Below are 21,251 nucleotides of genomic sequence, written 5' to 3' on the forward strand. Positions count from 1 at the left end.
CCCACAGCTAACTCCAAATATCTTAAAAGGTTTGTCTGTTAGCAATGGTCACTGTCAAAGAGTCTAATTGCACATACACAAAAGACACTTTAAAAAATATATCTATACACTATTTGTAAAGCAATTCACATACCATGGAAAACAATGAATGACTTCTCTCGAACATGCTGTTTCAATCCAGAGGTCCCGAGGTGAAATTAAGCCACGTTTAACTCGCAGAGACATTGTTTTCATTCTACCAGATTTAGACCTAGATTAAGAGTTCCGTTAGATACATTTGGGGCCAGGGGTCATAAGGAAGCGCATGGGACTGCACCGGAGACGAGCTTCATCTGGTCCCGCCCTGTCTAATTCTTGTGTCGTTTGCAACAATTTGCTTTCTCGAGCGTCACTTCATGTTAAGGAGGAGAAACTGAACTTTGACCTAATTCATTGCACTGCATATCTGTACTTGGAGAAGTGCATAGATCAGAGGACTTAAGTATTTCTTTAGATTAGTATTAGTTATGTTTTCAGTCCATCGGACTTGAGATTTCCTTTTTGCACGACTGACGTAGTACAGGTCACAAGGCTATTTAAGTCAATAAATAACATAGGCAGTATCTAATATAGATTTAAAAAAAGCTTCAGGATATTCATCTTGCCTGGATGTTGGATGAAAAACACAGTTTCCATTGGTCATATTATTGCAATTTCAGAAACTCAAACACAATTCAATAGTCTTTTTCCTGTTTTAATATGTTGTTGCTTACCCACAGCGGTACTTCCCACCTTTTAACATCATATTCCCAAGATTCGTGTTGCTACAATGAGAAAAAGCTATGTTTTTCAGGAAACCATATCTTCACATGTTTGAAAAACGTAACTACTCGTTAATATTTCTGAATTAGGCTCAAAGATTGAGTAACACAATGAAACTGGATTTTCCTGTCGTATCTTCTTGGTTACTCAAATATTCAATTATGTAACCCTTCTTGCAGTGGTTGCTGGAATATATGGGTGCTCGAGTGCGGCTGCTCCAATTTTCGCAACCCTAAACACTGTAGTCATTTGTATTATGAAACACGTGTCTTTCACCCGATCCTTAATGTAGATGCAGTTTTGCAGAACTGCTTTGAGTTTACATTTGCAAATAATTAAATATATATTCAGTGAAAAAACGTTTTTAAAGGGACGTTTTGATTACAAGTTAAACCGAAAAATCATTGAAATTCACCATTTATGGTAAGCTAAGCAACTATAACTCGGGCCACGACCGTATACTGCTAAAACTAACACCGAGGACATCAAAGATGACATGACAAATGTCTCTGATGACATCACATATTTATTTGAAAAGATGGTAAGGTAAGGTAATGTTTATTTGTAAAGCGCCTATACACAAGGCAAGTTTTTCAAAGCGCTCAAGGAGGGAGGGAACAAAGGGAGAAAAACAAGTCATTCAGAGCCCTTGAATTTGTGAACAATACAAGTCTGCACAGGCAGAGTGAGTGCATATTGTACAGTTAACATTTTTTATTTTTTTTATTTTTTAAAATTTTTATTTGGTTTATACAAACCTTTAAAATATTTACAAACAATCAACGAAACAATAAGCAACATACATCAATTTCCGTCATTCCACAGCCTCCTCCACTCCTCCCGCTCTCGCCAACATCTATAGAGTCCAGCCCTCAATTTGGCCAGTGCCTACGTCCTGCCATCATCAACCAAGCTAAGTCGCACTTCAATTATTCGTAAGAAGTTTGTCAGCGGAATTAGCAGTTTTGGATCAGTTCCATTGAACATATGACCCCACCAATCATCTGCGCACAATGTCGGATGGCATGCGCTCCACGGACCCAAGTTCAAACTTCTTTCATTGCAAAGATTTTTGCAGAAAAGGACCAGATGCTTCAATGTTTCTGGGGCTCTTGAGCGAAATCTGCAAGAAAGGTTTGCATTTTTGTTACATTTCCACATCTGTAAACGCTCTTTGGTTTTAAAAAGATTCATGTCAAATAACATGAGCGTCTACGTGCGTTGGGATCCGGGAATAAACTGATGTAGGGTTGTGCCGTATTAAAGGCAGGAGCTTCAGCTGGTACATCTGTCATCAGTTTTGCAGCTGCTCTTTGTGCGCAAGTTCTCTCCCAATCTATGCGCCAGATTTTAGTTTTTGCCGCGTCCGGATTTTCGTGGAGCATATCAGTCTTGATGTCAAATTCAACTAGTATGCTTTCGCATCTTTGGATCCACATAGCCACTAAGTTCTGGCCTTTGGCCGTTGCGGTATGCAGGATTTGGAACTGTAGGATGTTTTCTCGCGCACATGTCTTACGCAATAAGGATAGCAGGTTCCAAGTAATTCCAGCTTGAAGAGAAATCAGGGATAATTCATATCTAATGCAAGATGTCATCGTTCCTCATGGAAGGCCCAGTACTTTTGTCCAATATTGGTTCTATAAGGAGGACCATACTTCATGAGAGCAGCCCGTGGCGTTTTCTGCCCGCTAGATTAGAACTGGAGTGACCTTCTGTTGATAAAACAGTCTTAGTGGTTCGTGAGAGAACTTTCCAAATTTCCATTTTATGATTAAGGCTTGGCTGGCTAGCTGAGCACATTTCCTTTTGGTTTCGGCAATCCAGGGATCGTCATTGATACAGGAACTTAAGACCATTCCCAAGTATTTCACACTTTGTGATCTCTTCAGTATTGCTCCGCCCAGAGTCCATCTAAACTTTTTCATTGATTTCGAGGACCCTCTTTTCAAGTTCTTAAATGTTAGGATTTCGCTTTTATTTGGGTTGATCAACAGCTGGTTCTCGCTTACATATCGCTGGATAGCATCAAGTTTTCTTTGTAAGCCAATAGCTGTTAAATCCATTACGACAAGATCATCAGCGTAGAGAAGCCAGCTTATGTGTGATTTATTTATTTTCGGCGGGAATTATTTCACTTCCTCTATCACAATGCCAATCTCCGAGATGAACAAGCTAAATATAGCTGCGGCAAGCAGGCAGCCTTGCTTGACGCCCTTGCCTGTGGCTATTGCTGATGACAATGTTCCAACTTGGTCCAAACTAATCTTTATGGATGTTTCTGTATGAAGCTCCTGGATGGCAGATACAAGATCTTCCGGGCAGCCCCATCGCCGTAATTTTACGCACAGGAGGGTGCGGTCAACGGTATCGAAAGCGCTTGAAAAATCGATAAACGCCAGATGTACTACAGTGTTGGTTTTGATGGCCTCCATTTTTGCCAAGTTAAGTAGTAAAAGAGTTAGGGAGCAACCAACTTGTTTAACAAAACCCGCCTGTCTGGCGTCAACATGTCCCGTGTTTACAGCCCACTGAACCAACATCTGTTGGAGTGTGGTAGCGTAAACCTTGCCCAGGATGTCTAATAATGCCACCGGTCGATAGCTTTTTGGATTTGATCTGTCCCCTTTTTTATAAATTGGTATTATGATCGCCGTTTTCCATGATTTGGGGGATTTACCTGCGATATTTATTCTTTCGATTAAGGCTACACATATCTCTGCCCAAATCTCGGGAGGCTGTTTCAAGGTGAAGATCGTTAAGCCATCTGGAACCGGTGCTCTTGAGTTATTGGCCCTTTTGATTATTGCTACAATGTCATCTTTACAGTAAGTGATGATTCGGGGTGAGAATGATAGTTTGGACTCTTCACCCATGGTTTTGTTGCCCCAGTATAGCTCCTCGAAATGAGCAGTCCATTCCGTTTCAGACACCAAACATGTTTGTAACGATTTTTGTGGCACCTGCATGTCGTTCATAATTCTCCAAAACTCTCTTGTATTTTTGTTCCTTAATATGGATAACATTGTCTCAGCGTCGTTTTGAAGAATTAGATGCATGTGGCTCTTTAACCAATTTTTATAGGACTGTTTAGCAGCTCTTATTTGTGTTTTCCTAGTAATAATTTCCAATGACTGAGCCTGTCGAATGTTCTGTTGCAGCAGCCGTTTTCGTTTCTGAATTTCAGTGTCAAACCAATGTTTTCGAACCGAGATTGTGTTCTTCGACCCCTCGTTCTTGGTCGTAAATTGAAACAATAGTTGGTCGTATTCTAATTGTCTGGAATCCTGACAGTAAGCTGTTGCCAACTGGGCAACCTCTTGTTTTTCTAAGCGGAGTCTCACCCTGTTTGTCGCGACTGAGATATTATGCTGCCACCTCAGTTGACCTTCCTCTAATGATGTATTGAGAAGCGTTATAAGCATATTGTGGTCGCTAGTTGTTTGCTTATTGATCACGAAGGAATTTATACGGGCGTGCAAATCAGTTGACACAAAGACGTAGTCAATCGTAGAAGCTGAGTCTGCACGCTGCCACGTCACGGCAGGTGGCATATCTCTGGTTGTATTCCCATTCAGCATTTGCAATTGTCTTATTTCCATTTCCTCGAGCCACTCATTAGCTAGCACTTTTTTATCTGCGGTGATAAGTTTAAAGAAATCAATGTTTAAGTCCCCACATATCAGTATCTTGGCCCTTGGCTTCCCTTCATACAGAACATCCAAAATGTCCTCGATTTTCTCTATGAAGACCTGTTTACCTGCCTTCTGGTGATTCAAATATACGTTTAGAAATGTTATTTCCTCGTCAGACCCGGGGCCCAGTTTCTGCTTGGTAATTGTCGTTTCCTGGATAAATGGGGAGTGATTGTAGGACTTAGAAATCCTAAAGTCCGAGGCCCTGTTTACTAGAGTTAACAAACCCGCCATTGGACGACCTTTTGACAGTTTTATGGCTGGATTCAGGGCCACTTCGTAATTAATCACAAGTGGCATTTCGGAAAGCCAAGTTTCCTGCAAGCAAATGACCGACAGGCCGTCCAACCAGTTTGTATTGAATAGATGTATAAATCCACGCGTGTTCCAAGATGCCACTAGGCACCTATTTAAGGTTGCCTTTTCCTGGCATTATTGACAATCTTTCGTGTTAAGCAAGGCTGCCAACCAGCCCCATTCGTTGTTCACCTCAGCAGTGCCAGTACAACAGACTGCTTCGGGTATCGGCAATTGCTGGCCTTGGGTTCCACTTATGGTGATTCTGATCTCCGTTTTGGGTTCTACAGAGCCACTCGTATTGTTATACATCATAGAATTAGATGTTATGTCTTCTATCTGGGTGCCTTCCCGTGACGTCATAGTATTAGATTTTAAATCTTCTGTCTGGGTGCCTACCCGTGACAAGCACGGGGGCTGAACCTCAGCCGTGGATCTTACATTGATACTTTTACGTCTGAGAAACTCATTTTTGTTCATAGAGCGCAGCACAGTGCTCTGTTGCCAGCCGCTTAGCATCTCTTCATTGTCTCGGGCATCCGAAGCATGGTGGTTCTGGTTGAGTGTTCCTAATGAATAAACTTCAAATCCCAACGAAAATAGCGCAACGTTTGCTTCAATGATTGTGTTGGCTATCAATGAAGAAGATACGTGAAGGATTACTTTATCATTCCGATTCTCATTAGGAAATTCAACGATCTTTAGATCCCTGGACGTGATAGCATGCAAACTTGGAATCAAGTCGAATAGCCTGATGATGGTTGCACGGTTTAAGATCAACTTGTCCTTTGAGTCGAGCCTTTCAACCATCACCTTGAAGACCAGATCGAGGTCGTTCTCTCTTTTGGTCTTGCCACCGTCTCTTCCGCTGGAGTTCACTCGTGATTCGAGTCGTTCCAGTAGGTTGTTTGGAGAAATCACATTTGCTTTTTTGTTGTTGGAGGCTTTGTTGTTTGAAGCCATGCTTCTGCAAGTGTCTTCATTGGGTATTTTCTCCAGATTGCACATACTGGTTGTAGAGTTCTCTCTTTCACCCAACTGAACCCCTCGTAATCTGTTACATAGTTTTGACCTTTTTTCTTGCATGGTCATAAACGGTGGACATTCTTCCCATTCTCCTCAGGAGTTACTGGTTTGTTGACAAAGTGACAGGTTCTAAAGACCTTGGTACTCACCAATTTTGCTGAATTTGCCTGGTCTGAGTTGCGTGCACTCAAGCCCAGAGCTCCAGAGGAGTCTCCCTCTATTTCGGCAGGGCAAACCATAGGCGTGCTCTCATCGTTGTCTGCAGAGGTTATTTGAGCACACTTCTTGTGTGATTTCCACTTTTTCTGTATCGTCATAAGTGGAAATGTTTAAAAGATCTTCAGAGATGTCGGCAGACAATTGGTCTACTGCGATCGCTGAAAGGAGAGGAACAGCTTCCTTTGTAGGCTCCGATCCTTTTCGATTTTCTTTCAGGTTAGGTTTATTTGTGTCTTTTGTCACAATTTGAATGAAATTTATGTTCCTCAAAAATTTCCGTGCTCCCGTATTTTTATTATTTCTCTTACTCGGTTGGTTCTTCAATTTTTTTACTGTCTTTGTCGATTTATCATGAATTACCACTGGATTCTTGCAATTTCCTGCTGTGCCTTCAAAGATCGAGAATACGTTTGGCTTCTCTGTGCCTTTGCAGGTTGACTGCACCTTTTCTACAGTGTTAGGTTGGGGGGCCATAGTCGACGTAGAAGGTGTTTGATCGACAAGGCCTCTCTGCCTGTTTTAACATTTTAGATAACAGCAAATAGGTCTGAAAACGATTCTGCGGTTTTTCAAAAATGCATTTAGGTGCAAGGAGGGGAGACAGGGATGAGGGGAGACAGGGATACATAGACGATCTTCAAAGGCATGGTACAATTCAGATCGTGCAAGTGCGCAGACGTACAGGGGAGGGAGGGGGAGGACGGGAGAACGAGTGCAGGGTGTGGTGGGTAAGTGCGCCCAGTCAGTCAGAGACTGGGGAAATTCCTGTGAGATGCCAATCTCATGGGTCATTGACCAAGTGCAGTAGTGATGAGGCAAGTGCTGACCCGGAGGCAAGTGCGAGAGGACTGGCAAGAGTGCCGCTGACCTGTGAGACTCTGAGGTCCACCCGGCGGCCAGTCAGAAAGCTGAGTGGAAAAGGAGGGGAGAGGTATAGAGCAAAGAGATAGGTTAGCAGGGTAGAGGGAGAGGCAAGGTAGTGGAGAAAAGGAATGTCTTAAGGAGTTTCCGGAACTTAAGGAGATCAGGCTCAAGACGGAGGGTGGTAGGAAGGATATTCCAGTAGTAGGCCCCTGCTGAAGATAAAGATCTCCAAATCTCTGCTTAGAGAACCAGTTCACTCGCAGAAGGTTGGAGGTAGGTGAGCGGAGGGCTCGGGAAGGACAGTACTTAGGTAGGCATTGTTGAACGCCTTGTGGACAATGCAGAGAATCTTGAACTTGATCCTTGCAGCCACGGGGAGCCAGTGAAGGGATTTCAGTGCTGGAGAGATATAGTCCCTGGGCTTGAGGCCAAGGATAATCTTGCGGTTCTGCTCTGGATGAGTTGCAAAGGGTGCAAGGCAAAGGCAGGGAAGTTGAGAAAGAGGCTTTTGAAGTAGTCCAACCAGGACTCTGGAGACATTGAGCCACTGGGGGAAAGTGAGAAAAGGAAGAGTACCTATGAGGAGGTGCAGCTGGTAGTTGGACCTTTTAGAAATGTTCGAAATGTGAGTAGAGAAGGAGAGAGTGGAGTCAAAGAGGACCCCAAAGCTTTTTGCCTCGCAGGTGGGTGTGGGCGCAGGGCCAAGGTAGGCCGGCCAGAGTGAGAGTGGGAAAGCGGGAGCAGCAGTCCCAATATGAATGATCTTCATCTTATTGGCGTTGAGGCAGAGGTCTTTTGCAGCACACCATGACTGAATAGCAGACAGACAGTCATATATGAGAGCGATAAAGGAAGTGGCTAAGGGTAGCCTGAGGGAGAGTTGCACGTCCTCCGCATACCACTGGAAGTTAGAGGGGAAAATGGCAATCACCCATGCCAGGGCAGCCATGTAGACATTGAAGAACCAGTGGGATAAGTTAGATCCCTGGGGAATGCCACAGGTCGAAAGAGTGATAGTAGAGAGAAAGGACAACAAAAGTTCCACCTCGGATGGGCGGTCAGAAAGGAAGGAGGTTAACCATGCCAGAGCCTGTCCTATGATTCCTAGGGTGTCATGGAGATGTGCAATCAGGATGTTGTGGTTTACCTTGTCAAAGGCAGAGGAGATTTGATAGCAGGTCTTCACAGGGTGTTCAGAAGAGCAGTTTTCGTGCCTCTGGATGCTCTAAAGCCAGACTGATGGTCGTGGAGGCAACCGGCAGATTCAGTGTGGAGGGTGAGCTGGGAGATAGCCAGCTTCTCCAGGAGTTTGCCCAGGAAGGGAGTGATAGAGATGGGGTGGTAGTTTGCCGGCATTGAGGGGTCGGCAAAGGTTTTCTTAAGAAGAGGGTGCACAAGGGAGTGCTTAAGAGAAGTTGGGAAAACTCCAGTGGCAAAAGAGAGATTGCAGAGATCAGCTAAGGCTGGAGCGAGAGAGTCAATGTTGTTCTTAATGGTTTTGGAGGGGCAGGGGCTTGGATGAAGCCTTCATAGACCAGACTTGTCTGGCAACCTCATCAGGTGTTGCTTTATATCTAGACATTATATCTAGACATTAACCTTGTCCTATGTTGTTATAGTACTTTCCTTAGGGTTTGGCCTCAGCTCATGGTGCACATGCACATAAATGGGGAAATGAGCACACCTCAAACACACAATTCATGTGTATACATAATAATACACTATATTCTTATTATAATTTTCTAGTTATACTCTTGCTCTCCTTCTTACTGAGTTTCACTTTATGTACCTCAAATTACAATGCATTGTGTCTCTTTATATGTATTATTTGTGCTAACACATGTGGGTAGTAAGTCTTGCATTGTTAGCTATTAATTTCAAGTTTAACAGTAGACAAAATTCTGATAGCCTTGCTTTCATTATTTTACTGACCGATATGACCACATTAAAAATACTGTAATTCTTTGGTGCATGCTGTACCAATTTCCTAGGTGTGTGTATTATTAGATTTTTTTATTAACAAAAACACTGCAATATAACATTTTTTTAAATTAGTCCATTTTGTAATACATTAAATATTTTATGAGATCTTTTCATCAGAATTCATTTAATATGTCATCTTTGATGGTGTGCAGTCATAATGTCGAAACAATAATGCCTAATTACAAAAATGTCTAAAACACAATGGCCCTCATTACGACCCTGGCGGAGTGGGATACCGCCAGCGGTAATCGCGGCGGACCCGTCCGCCGTACTACGAGTTCCCTTAGCGCCATGGAGGTTTTCTCCGCCTGGTTTTACCGGGCGGAGAAAACCATGGCGCTAAGGGACCTCGTTGTTAATTACGCCGCCGTACTTTACGGCGGCTTAATTAACTCCTTCCCCACTCCCATTATACCCTATGGGGCAAGAATGGGAATGGGGAAGGGTAAAATGGGGATTGGGGATTTACCGCTCCGCCAAGGTCGGCATGGGGTGGTAAATCCGCCAACCCCCATGGCGCTATCGGCGGCTTTCCGCCATGCTCCGCGGTGCATTTTGCACCGCGAAATCCGCCAGGGTCGTAATGAGGGCCAATGTTGAAAAAAAAATGTTGATTTTTTAAAATTTTTTATTTATATGTTTTTTTGGGTTCCAGGGGTAAAAAAAAGGGGGTAAAACAAAAAAAAATACAAAAAAGGGGGTTGGGGGGTAACCCCCCATTTTGGACAAAAAGCAACCAAAAAAAGAAATTCAAAAAATTTTTGGGGGGAATTTCTTTTTTTAGACATTTTGACTTTCGACATTATGACATTCGACTTTATGACTATAAACCATCTTTGATGTCCTGGTTGTTAGTTTTAGCAGTGCACAGCAGTGGCATGAGTTATGGTTGCTTAGCTTACCATAACTGGAGAATTTCAATGTTTTTCGGTTTTACTTATAACATAACATCCCTTTAACAAAGTGTTTTCACTGAATTTGATAGGTTTTTATTAGTGCAACTTAACCATAACATCCCTTTAACAATGTTTTTTCAGTGAATTTCATAGGTTTTTACCAGTGCATCCTTAATCTGCTACAAGTTCCTACAGCTGTTACATTGGGGGTGAGTATAATAATGCTCACCCCCAATGTAGCAGCTGTTGAATCCCTGGACAATACGAACGTCCACAGAGAGAAGGCAGCATTCACAAAGCCTGGAAGCACAGTGGAGAACAGAAAATGTTCTACCCATCAGCCAGCAAACAAATATACATAATGCAATGTTACTTATATTTACTGCACCCAAATATACCTTTTTTGTACAAATGATTACTTGAAAATGTACACATTATTTTATATTTATAACACACAATGGCCCTCATTACGACCCTGGCGGAAATCGAAAAACGATGGCGGAAATGCAATACCGCCATCGAATAGCGCTCGGTGCGACTATGACCCGTCACCGCAAAGTACGAAGCCATTAGTGACACCGTAGTGAACGCCAACGCTAACTGCACCAAGCACGCGCGCGCGCGCCATGCCAAACCGCAAACACCACCATGGCGCAAGGGTACGCCAATTCCGACCCTTGCGGACATGTACCTAACGCCATCAGGCATGGCGTAATGTACCATTCCGCCATGGCGAGAAGTACGGCATCGCGAATCAACCGTAAACGGCCCCACTGAGTGCCTGTACACCGCTCCCTGCCCACAAAGTACAACTCCCCGTAGGTGCAATGAAGCCACAATGCAACCATTGAAATGTACAAGTCACCCATGCATGGCAACGAACAAAAGAAACACAAGAGGGGCCAATGGGAGCTGCAGGGCACAGATGGCACGAATACAGAAGCCATCCCAATGGACATGACCACAGTCCCCCACCAAGAAACGCACGCAAACACAGGCACCTGTGACCAGCAATATTCCGAAAATCACATCATTCCACCAGTCCACCTGGCTGACCGGCATCTGTTACACAAAACCCAATCCCCCGCCCCTGAGCATGACAACATTCAAACAGTCATATTGGCAGCCCCCATCCCTGACCTCACTGGGCTTCGTAGGCAAACGCGCCCAGCACAGTACCACGCAACTAAACCCCGAAGCTGGAACCCAATGCAGATCTCCTCACAATACATCGCCCCCCAAATAGGCATATGCCACATCACTTGCAAAGAAAAACGCTACACGGGCCAAATCAGATTAGAAATTTTATGCACATCAAAGTCACCAAGCCCATACAGCCATCAGGCCATGAACTCCAAAACACTAATCACCATTGTGGGCTGCATCCGCAAGAAATGACCAGCCACTACCTGTGTGTCGCCCTGTTCCCCCATGGTACACAGAGCCACATTCACGTACGAAAAGGCAACATGGAAGCGCACAGAACCGCAGGGCCGACCCAATGGGGAGGCACTAGTCCAGCTGAAAGGCCGAAATGTTGCTCCGAGCCACCAGTACTGCGTAAGGGCATGTGGGTCATTGGCGATCGTCCCATAAGATCGTAATGCTGCTCCACTGATTAACACGAAGCAGCAGGTGTCGGGAGTAAAATCCATCTGCAGGAGTGGCATACAGATGGCAGTGGCAAAAGGGGAGGAGATACCTGTCAACCAAAAGAAAAGAACAAGAACAGAATGGCCATCAGAACTACATTCGAACAACTCACTTCAATGATCACACGAAAACCACAGCCATATGCATGCTAGCCCACTCAAAAGGATCATCACCACCCCAAAACCACTTGCGACTCATAACCATCTATATCGAGGTGCAAACACCATCACAAACGAGTGTACCTGTGCATGCGTCTGTCAAAACAGATTCCATCAGATGGGAATGTTAACGTGCATGGACACAAGTGTCTGAGGGCGCCTCGAGACAGGGAGGGCTCAACAAGGCCAGATAGACGATGGTCCCACTATGGCAGCCCTGCATCACATAGCGTAGGGGAGGCGGATAGATCCCAAGAAGCCCTGTACATGGCAAACTCTGTATCAAATCACCTGCCCATGCATCCATTCATCATTCCCTCATCCCGGGATCAAAACGCCTGAATAATTACTCACATAACATTAGAAACATCCATTGAGTCTGTGCGTTATGCAGCCTGCTAAATCCACAGTGCCCCAGCCCGTAATTCCAGTGTTGTGAAGTAACATGTATTTGGGAACGGACGGCCTCATCGCCCACGTAGCTATTGCGCATCCCAAACTATTCATATCAATCATTGCTCCCTCGCCATGGGCCCTGTCTCAAGGACATAGAACAATAGAACGTTATATTTGCAGTCAGACCTGTGGGCATCTCCTCGCCGCTAGCTGGAAACCGAAAGCGCCGCCCTTCGAATTCCTCATTTGCAACATCACGTCGAAAAGGCATCTGTGGCCGTTTGAAATCACTAATTATTCCATCGAGTGCGGCTGTGTGTGAAAATGGCAACTGCCTTCACCCACAAATGGGACGCCCCGCCCGTCGTTGCAACTCGGTACAGTGATGCATGAGGGCCCACCGTTACTCGAGTACTACGTTCCACTGACCCTTCACAAGTCTGTTCGCGACTGCACAGATAGTATGGGAAACAATGGGACCACAGCAGAATGAACATATCAACCAATCTTACACGGCCATCGGGTACAAATACATGATTGCAATAGCAAGATACAATTCCCCGATTTGCAGCGTTGTGCGCGGGACGTGCTCGGCCAAAGGGGAGAGCAGTTTGCACAGGTGGAATCAATCACCACAGGTGGAGGCCATACAGCCTGAAAACACATAAATTGCACAGCCAGTCTCCTCCCACAACCACACCGAAATGCTACCGGCAGGACTCGCGATGTTGGCCCTGGGGGACCTGATAGCACTGCAAGTGCTCCGACTCCAAGAAGAAGACGAACACCAACTACAACCAGCCGCACGGAGGAGACGCAGGAGGAGGAGGAGGCCAAGGCAGGGCCAGCAAGGCCCACCAGCACAGCCACTACCACCACGCAGGCAGCCCGCAATACCACGCCTCCGAGCACATCCGTTCAACCTCACTGATGAGCAGATCCACACCCTCTACCGTCTGGACCGGGACACCATAGCCGCCATTGTGGACATGACACAGGCTGACCTTGTCAGCATGATAGATAGCCCAACCGCCATCCCACCCCTACTGAAGGTGGTGTCTGTACTCCACTTCCTGGCCACAGGCACCTACCAGCACACAGTCGGACAGTTGCATGGCATTTCTCAGCCACTGTTCTCACGGACACTATTGCAAGTGCTCGATGCCCTCCTGCAGCACGCAGACGACTACATCTCTCTACCACGCTCGGAGCAGGAAATAACCAACACAAAAGTGGGATTCCATGCACTTGCCGGCATACCGGGTTGCATTGTTGCCATCGACTGCACCCATGTTGAATTGGTCGTCCCACATGCCATGGAGGCCCAGTACCGCAACCGAAAACAATTTCATTCCCTGAATGTACAAATGGTGTGTGACTCCAACAGGATCATTACACATTGTTGTGCCCGATTCCCTGGATCAACCCATGATTCTATGGTCTTGAGGAACTCTACAATACCACGCTACATGGAGCGACACGCAGGGAACAGATCCTGGCTACTCGGTGAGTCTCATTTCAAGCATGATAATGTGGGGTATGTGAATTGGCAATGACCTGGCAGGAAGGGGGGGGGGGTGTGCGTACGTATCAATGGCATTCCACATCATACGTTTCTCGTCCAGATACAGGTGATGCTGGATATCCACTGAAGAGATGGCTCCTCACACCAGTCCGGAACCCACGGGACCAGCATGAGGAGGACTACAACCATGCCCACTCACGTACCCGTGTAGTCATAGAACAGGCATTCGGCCTACTGAAGGGCCGTTTCCGCTGCCTCAGCAGGTCTGGCGGGGCACTCCTGTACCGCCATGAGAAGGTTGCAAAGATGGTCATGGCATGTGTCATGCTCCACAACATGTGCGTACGTAGAAATGTGCCCATGCCCCCTGACGCAGAACTGCAAGCACCTGATGATGGTCATGATGAGGGTGGGGATGTGGCAGCACCTCATGGAGTCTGCGAGGCACCGGAGGCCCGTGACGTTCGTCAGCATCTCATTGATGTGTGCTTCTAGCACTCACGCCTGGTGGCTGATACATGGACACGGGACTCGTGGCACTGCGTGTGTCTGGGACATGCACAATATGGACTGTACGCCTATGATGGCCTAGTACACAAAGATCAATGTCCACACTTCTCATTGGTTGATCGTGCACTTTTTATGGCATATGTGAAATAATGTTGAACACCCTATCGACCCGCCACCCAAGTGAGCCCAACACACCCCCTCCACCCTCCTACCTCCCCCCCGAACACCAGTGTCCAAAGATGCTCATTGTCAGTGGGCTGTCGCTATTGCATGCCCCCTCTGCGGGTATCAGGGGCACCCCTGCCTGTGGAGCGCAGGTTCCTTCCAGATCTACGTTGGGGGCTGCCCTGGACGGAACTTGCAACGGATGATGTGTCTGCCTGCTCACGTCCATGCATGTCCCTAAGGGTTTGCGAGAGCTCAGTGAGCACACGGCGCACTGCGGCAAGTTCGGCACATACGTCTTTGGACGTCGCATGCAGTTCCCCCCTCAGGCTCTCGGTGCTTCTCTCAATTTGTGCCCTTAGCGTCTCTGTACCTCTCTCCATTTCTGCCCTAAGTGTCTCAGTTGATGTTTCTATGTCTGCCTTAGTGCCCCCACATTCATCGGCATGGTCCTTGAGGAGTGTGGCCAGTTGCTGCTGTTGTTCGATCAACTGGTCGAGGGACTGTTGCCTCTGCTGGGCCATGGCCATTTGCGGGGGTGTCACAGAGGGGCTGTTGTCCTCATGTTGCCTTGCCACAGGGCTTGTGGGGGATGGCCAGTCGTCGTCTTGTGGGTGCCCCTGCGTGGTATCCTCATGTTGTACGGGATGGGACAGACAGGGGGATTGGGACAGGTCATGGATGGATCTGACTTCGGCATCCCCGTTTTCTGTGTCCGAGCATGCTGCCATCAATGGGGTGTCACCTATGGTGCTGCTGCCACCAGAGGCAGTGCCTTCTGTGGCATCCATTGGGGGGACCTGTGGTGGTGGTGTTGTGGGCATGCTGGCTGCTGGGGTGCCTGTTGATGTTCCCTCCTCTGTGCTGCCACCTGATTTGTGCTGCTGCCGTGTCTTGATGCGTGCAGCTGAGGTGGAGGGTCTCTGGCCGTTGGTCTTGGCCCTCTTTGCAGGTGTGCTGGTAGGGGTGTCCTGTAGCTCGTCGTTTGGATCGGACCCTGTGGTGGAGTAAAGGAGGGCGAGGGTTATTGATGGGTCTGTGGGAATTGGAATGGCATTGTATCACATGCATTGGGGTGGTACCTGAGGGTGATTTGGGTCGGGGCCTTGGAGGTGCTTTCATTTGTGTGTGGAGTGAGGGTGCAGTTGTTTGGCAGCCTGCAGTTAGGGTGTGCCTGCTGCACGTGTAGTGCGTGTTTTAGGGGTTTTTAATTATTTATGTATTTATTGTGGGTTTTAACGTGCGCTATCAGGCCGATGTGTGTGGACGTTCTCCTGGACATGTGTTTCTGTTGCACTATGTGGACGCATGGTACTTCACATGATTGGACTGTGTGGATTTGGCATTGTTTTATCTGGCCCACCTACCTGAATCTTCGGATGTCTGCACTCCTTTCTCCATCCCTCCGACTCCCTCTATGCTCTCCATTCCGATGGTGGAGGCACAGATTTCTTCCCAGGGGGTCAACTTGATGGGTGATTCAGGACCTCCCCCGGTGGCTGTGGCAATGTTGCGGTTGGCAGAGAGTATGCTGCGGACGCGTATCCGCAGGTCGTCCCATCGCTTGCGGCATTGCTGTGGGGTGCGGGGTGCGGTCCCCACCGCACTTACCCGCTGTGCCACCAGAGCCCATATGGCCTTCTTGTTTGCAAGTGCCGTCCTGGTCATTTGCGTGCAGAAGACGATGGCAGCATTCTCCTGGAGGGTCTCTGTTAGCACGGTGAGTTCCTCACGGGAGAAGTGGACCTGCCGCTTGCGGTCGCACGCTTTCTTCGCTACTTTTCCCATTTTTCTTGGTTTCGCTAGGGTGGTTGACGGGTTGGGGTGTGTTTCAGGGTAGTGATTTTAGTGGTTGTGTGGTTTTAGTGTTTTTATAGGTGTACGCCGGGATGTTTCCCGTTCCGGGCCCGTGTTTTAACTTCCGTTTCCGTATATTTCCGGTCACCGTACTTTCCGGTAGGCGCACACTGCGGTGACCGCTAAGAGGGGTGGCGGTATTGCACCTAGGGCGCCGTACGGCGGCGGTGTGGGCCGTTTTGGGGTCATTTCCGCCATCGCGGACTTTGCACTTCCGCCGTGGCGTGGTGCTCGTGCCCGATGGGTCGGAATGGGCCGCACTTTGCTCCTTCGTGCAATGGCGGAAACGCTATTTACGCTGTGGCGCTCCGGTCAGTCGCTTTCCGCCAGGGTCGTAATGAGGGCCAATATAATGAAATGCACCAAGCATAAACCATAAGTGTACACCACATATTATCACTTCAATACAACTGTTCATAGAGACTTACGTACATCAAGAGCTTATTCTAAAAAATTCTCTCACCAAACAGTAAGTACACTGTATGTATTTCTTTATTATCAGCATTCATTATGTAAACATGTATTATACAAATAAAACACAATTTGAACAGAAATGGTAAACACACTTGAGTGTTTACAGGAGAACTTCCCAAAAGAAGAAATGAGTGACGATAACATCTCTAATGGTGTACAATACATATTTTAATGTAAACAAATAATGTAATTTGTACAGACCTTACTAAAATAATTTCTTTTTTTCTTAAAATACATAGTTTTCATGAAGAAACCACCCGCCAATTTAATTATACGCAATCCCAAGAATCACAAAGAGAAGCCCTATCCCCAACAGTACATAATCAAAACATGAACTTGTCTACAAAATTGGCTGAACTAAGTAATAATTTGAAGGAACTTTTAGAATTTGTCAAAAATCATGTAATTAAAAATGTTCCCTATCACTGTTCTTCTTGCAACTGTCTCCCTAGTCCCCAGCAATCATCCCCATCAAATTTTCAAAATTTTAATCAAAGATGCTTTGATGAAAACTCACTCGCTTCCATCCCTGATCATTATTGATCAGAAATTCCTAATTCTCCCATTTATGTTTCCCATTCCAATACCTCATCCCTTCCATAAATACATGTATTTGTTATATCATAAATGTGTTGTATATTGTTGTGTGATATTTCTTCTGTTTTTAAAAGCCCCATTATGAGTCTGTGAACACTACGACTGTCCGGGGAGTCCAGACACAAAATGGAGGTGCCCCCGGACAGGCGTGATGTCCGGACATGTCAGTTCTCTCATGATGCACTTTTAATTAGCACGCAGACACTCCGCCTGTCCTACGGACACCTGAGCGCATGTGCCCTGCAATTTCTGTCTGATGGGTGTCTGTGGATGGCCGCCGGGGCTGCAGACCTCCCCGGATGTCATCGTATGACTGCACCCGTGTGGCGTGATGGCCTGTCCATGGACGGTGTCCGCAGCCACTTTATAAGTGCATTTGCTGCCAATCTAGGGTATTTCATCCTGAAACGTTACCCTTCCATAGCTCCCAGAACCATTCTTGGTTGATCTGGCAACTTTTTTGCAACTTTTCAAGGCCTTTTTGCGACTGAGTGACTGTCCACGGACGGTTCCTCTGAATGGACCCACCCATTATATTACTACTCTTTCTCAGTCTGGCTATCCAGGAGAGAGCATCTTGCAGCACCTGCTTTGGAGATTACCATCAATACTGCATCAATGGCATCTGCTATGGCCATTGTTCCTCCCCAACCAACACCACCACCATCACCATCTAGAGGGCCTGGAAAGGGGAACAGGTGCAATGATACAGATAATGAGTATCAAGAGGAATATAAAGATGAGGAAATCCCTATATCCAGTACCCGCAGTGAGTCCTGAATATGGTGATTTTTCACCACCTTTGGAAATGTGCTGAAGGTTTGTGCAGCCAAGGTTCGATGCACTGAGTGCAAAGCTGTAGTCAGTGGTGGAAAACCAGGGCTGCATTCCTACGGTGCCACCTCCATTTGGTGCCACACCAAGTCCAACCACCCTGGTGCTCTGAGGAAGGCGGTACTTTTCTCAAGGAAAAGTAGGTTGACATAATCTACCCAATCTTCTTCAACCACTCCTGTTACCACAATGGATACACCTTTGGGGCAGAGCATCCCAGTGGCAACCTCACAGGCCATACAGAGCACTGTTGGCCCTTAGCTTTTGAGGGTCACAGTACCATCTGTAGGCGGGGCAGTTTTGGAGGGCTTTTGAGGCAGTGGTCAAGGAACACGAGAAACACTGCCACCTACTTCGATTAAGGCCCACCCACCAACCTCCTCTGTCCACCTGCCTCTTCATCTCTGTGGTTGGCGCCCCTTCCCTCCCTTCCCTCCAACACCTTACCTTGCCTCTCCTGAACAAAAAGGCCAACAAAAATTAAAAACCAAAAAAACACACAAAAATTGCTTGCTTTGTGGGCCACCATTCCCAATAAAAAAATAGAAGTGAGAAAAAAAGTCACAGGCCCCTTTGCAGCCTGCTTAGTCTGGGGACAGTGTGGTAGTCCGCGGAACCTACAAAATTCCAGGTGTGTGGTCGGGGTATGGATATCAATTGTTTTCTCCTAAAAATGGTTTATCTTAAAAGAACCTTTTTTGTTTGTCTTTTTATCTTCAATGTTGTTTTTATTATTTTGTATTATATATTAAACTAACAAAGATTCTACACAATGTAATTATTATGTGTTCACAAAAACTGCATTTATGCATTTTTAACGTTTTCCAGAAAAATCGGGTTGCCCACATCCGTTTGATATACTCCATCTCATTGAAAACTGTTGACAATATCAAATTTAATGTTCTCAAAAAGATTTCATGCCAACATCTCACAAAAAAAACCAAACAACTTTATTCATGTTGCACCTTGCTTTTTCCATTTAGGGACAAAATACATTTGAATGCATAGACATTTGTCTCTGAGCAATCCGAGAAAAAAATATTTTTTAATTTGTAATCATTTCCATCAACTTTCCAAATGTCTCCTTCATTGCAAACTGCAAAATAAGTCTGGTAACGTACCCCAAACTGTTGCCTCCACAATGAAGAACAATGATGTCCGGATGTTTTAAGAGAACCATATTCTCACAAAACGGGAGCACTTCTGCCCACTTCATTCCTCGCACTCCACATCATGACACTTCAAATTCATGTAACCAAGATTTTCACCCACTCCCCAGTGCTCAAAATAGACCTTCAGCCAATGGATCCATGAGTCCTCCAAAATCCAACACTCTATCTCCTGAAAGACATAGCCTTAGCAATTTTCAGTGCTCTCAAAACTACTGCAAACAAAACTCTTGCTACCCTCTATTTCTATACACCACACCCAAGAAACCTGATTGGCTGATCCTCCTGACATTTCTGAGGTGTCTGCAGTCCCCTTTCCATGACAGGCATCCTCAAAAGACCTGGCTGTGGTACGTACCGTCCACGGACTACCGCAGTGTCTGGAGAGATCATCCAATTGAAGGGGGTGGGGAGATTTACACTTAATTGTAACCATTTATTGTACAATGGTGGCTCTTAAAAAGGATGTTTTTTTCAGTTTTGAATTTTGTTTTTCTGATTTTTATTTCCTAGAACTACTTACAAATGTTTTCACATGCACTGTATATCTTTTTCACAAAAACGATCTCAGTGTATTTTGAATATTTACAAGAAACATCTGATTCCCAATATCAGTAAAATCCACTTCATCACTCCAAAACATTTTACACCATCCAACTTGATGATTTCATTTTAAAAAGATGCCATGCCTACACCATTCAAAAAAACACACACACCTGTATTTACACGTACTTACCTTCTTTTAGTTGTGCACAAAACACATTTGGGCATCTCCATACTTCTGTATTTGTGAAAAAATTATCTTTCCACATGGAAATAGTTCCATTAAGCTTCGGAACATATCCTTTAATGCAACCTGCAAATATAGTGGAGTAACGTAGCCCAAACTATTTCCTCCACAATGAACAACAATAATATCTGGGCATTAAAAGTGAACCATAGTCTTACAAAATGATAGTGAACTCATCCAGTTTAGCCCAGACTCTGTTCAACATGAAACCTTCACTCTCTCCAAACCAATAGTACCAGAGATGCCACATAACTCAGTGTAACTTTTTAAATTATTCATCCAACAATATCCCAACATACACAAAGTGAGCTTTTCCTTGCGATAGCCACATCCATCTTGCCTACACAAACAATCAAAACACCTACTACCCTCTCTTCCTGTAAACCACAACCAGAATACCTCACTGGCTGATCCTCACAGTCCCCTGTCCATGCCAGGCATCCTTGAAAGTACCGGATGTGGTGTGTGCTGTCCTCAGACTACTGCTGTGTCCATGGACATCACAGCCACTCAAAAAGTGTGGGGGAATTTAAACTTAATTTCAGTTATTTAGGGCCTCATTACAAGGAGGGCGGTAAGGGGTTAATGGTTCCATTAAAGGTGCTGGAGCCGTTATCCCCTTAGCACCCTATTGCGAGGTCTCCTCGCGGGACTTGCTCTGGACGCCTGGCTTTAACAGACTTCCTTAGCGGGCCCCGCGAGCAGCCCAGCATGCTAACAACGGGCCTGTCATTAACAGGCTCGTTGTTAGCATGCTCCCCATTGAGCCCTATGGGGGCTCAAATGGGAATGGGGATGGTCTGGGTTCCCTGAATGGGGAAATACCGGGCCCTCCTAGGTCGGAATGGGTCGGTATTTCCACATTCAGGGAACCCGGACCCGAGTTTGGGGGTAGCCATGCCCTTATTAAGGGCATAGCTACCTCCAAATTCATAATGAGGCCCTTAGACTTTAGTGGTGGCTCTGAAAAGAACCTTTGTTTTTTTTAGTTTTTTGAGGGGTTTGCTAACAAGCACCTTTTTTTCCTTTTTGTGCTTTTATGTACAGTAGTCAATATACACTCTATATCTTCCTGTTCAATTTTCTTACAGGAACCTTTTCAATGCATTCCTAATATTGTAAAGAAAAATCACATTTCTAACATCTGTAAAATGAACTCCATCTTCACAAAAAAATTCACAACATCAGCCCTTATATTGTCATTTTCAAAAGATGACATTCCTGAGCATATGATAAGGCAGATATAGCTTTATTGACAAGCTGCCTCGATACTTCCATTTCTGGGCTGGACAAGTTTGGACATCTCCATGTTTGCCTCTCATTCATTTCAGAAAAAAATATC

The sequence above is a fragment of the Ambystoma mexicanum genome, chromosome 6p (genome assembly GCF_040938575.1).
Source record: "Ambystoma mexicanum isolate Mex_15411 chromosome 6p, UKY_AmexF1_1, whole genome shotgun sequence".
Classification (NCBI taxonomy): Eukaryota; Metazoa; Chordata; class Amphibia; order Caudata; family Ambystomatidae; genus Ambystoma; species Ambystoma mexicanum.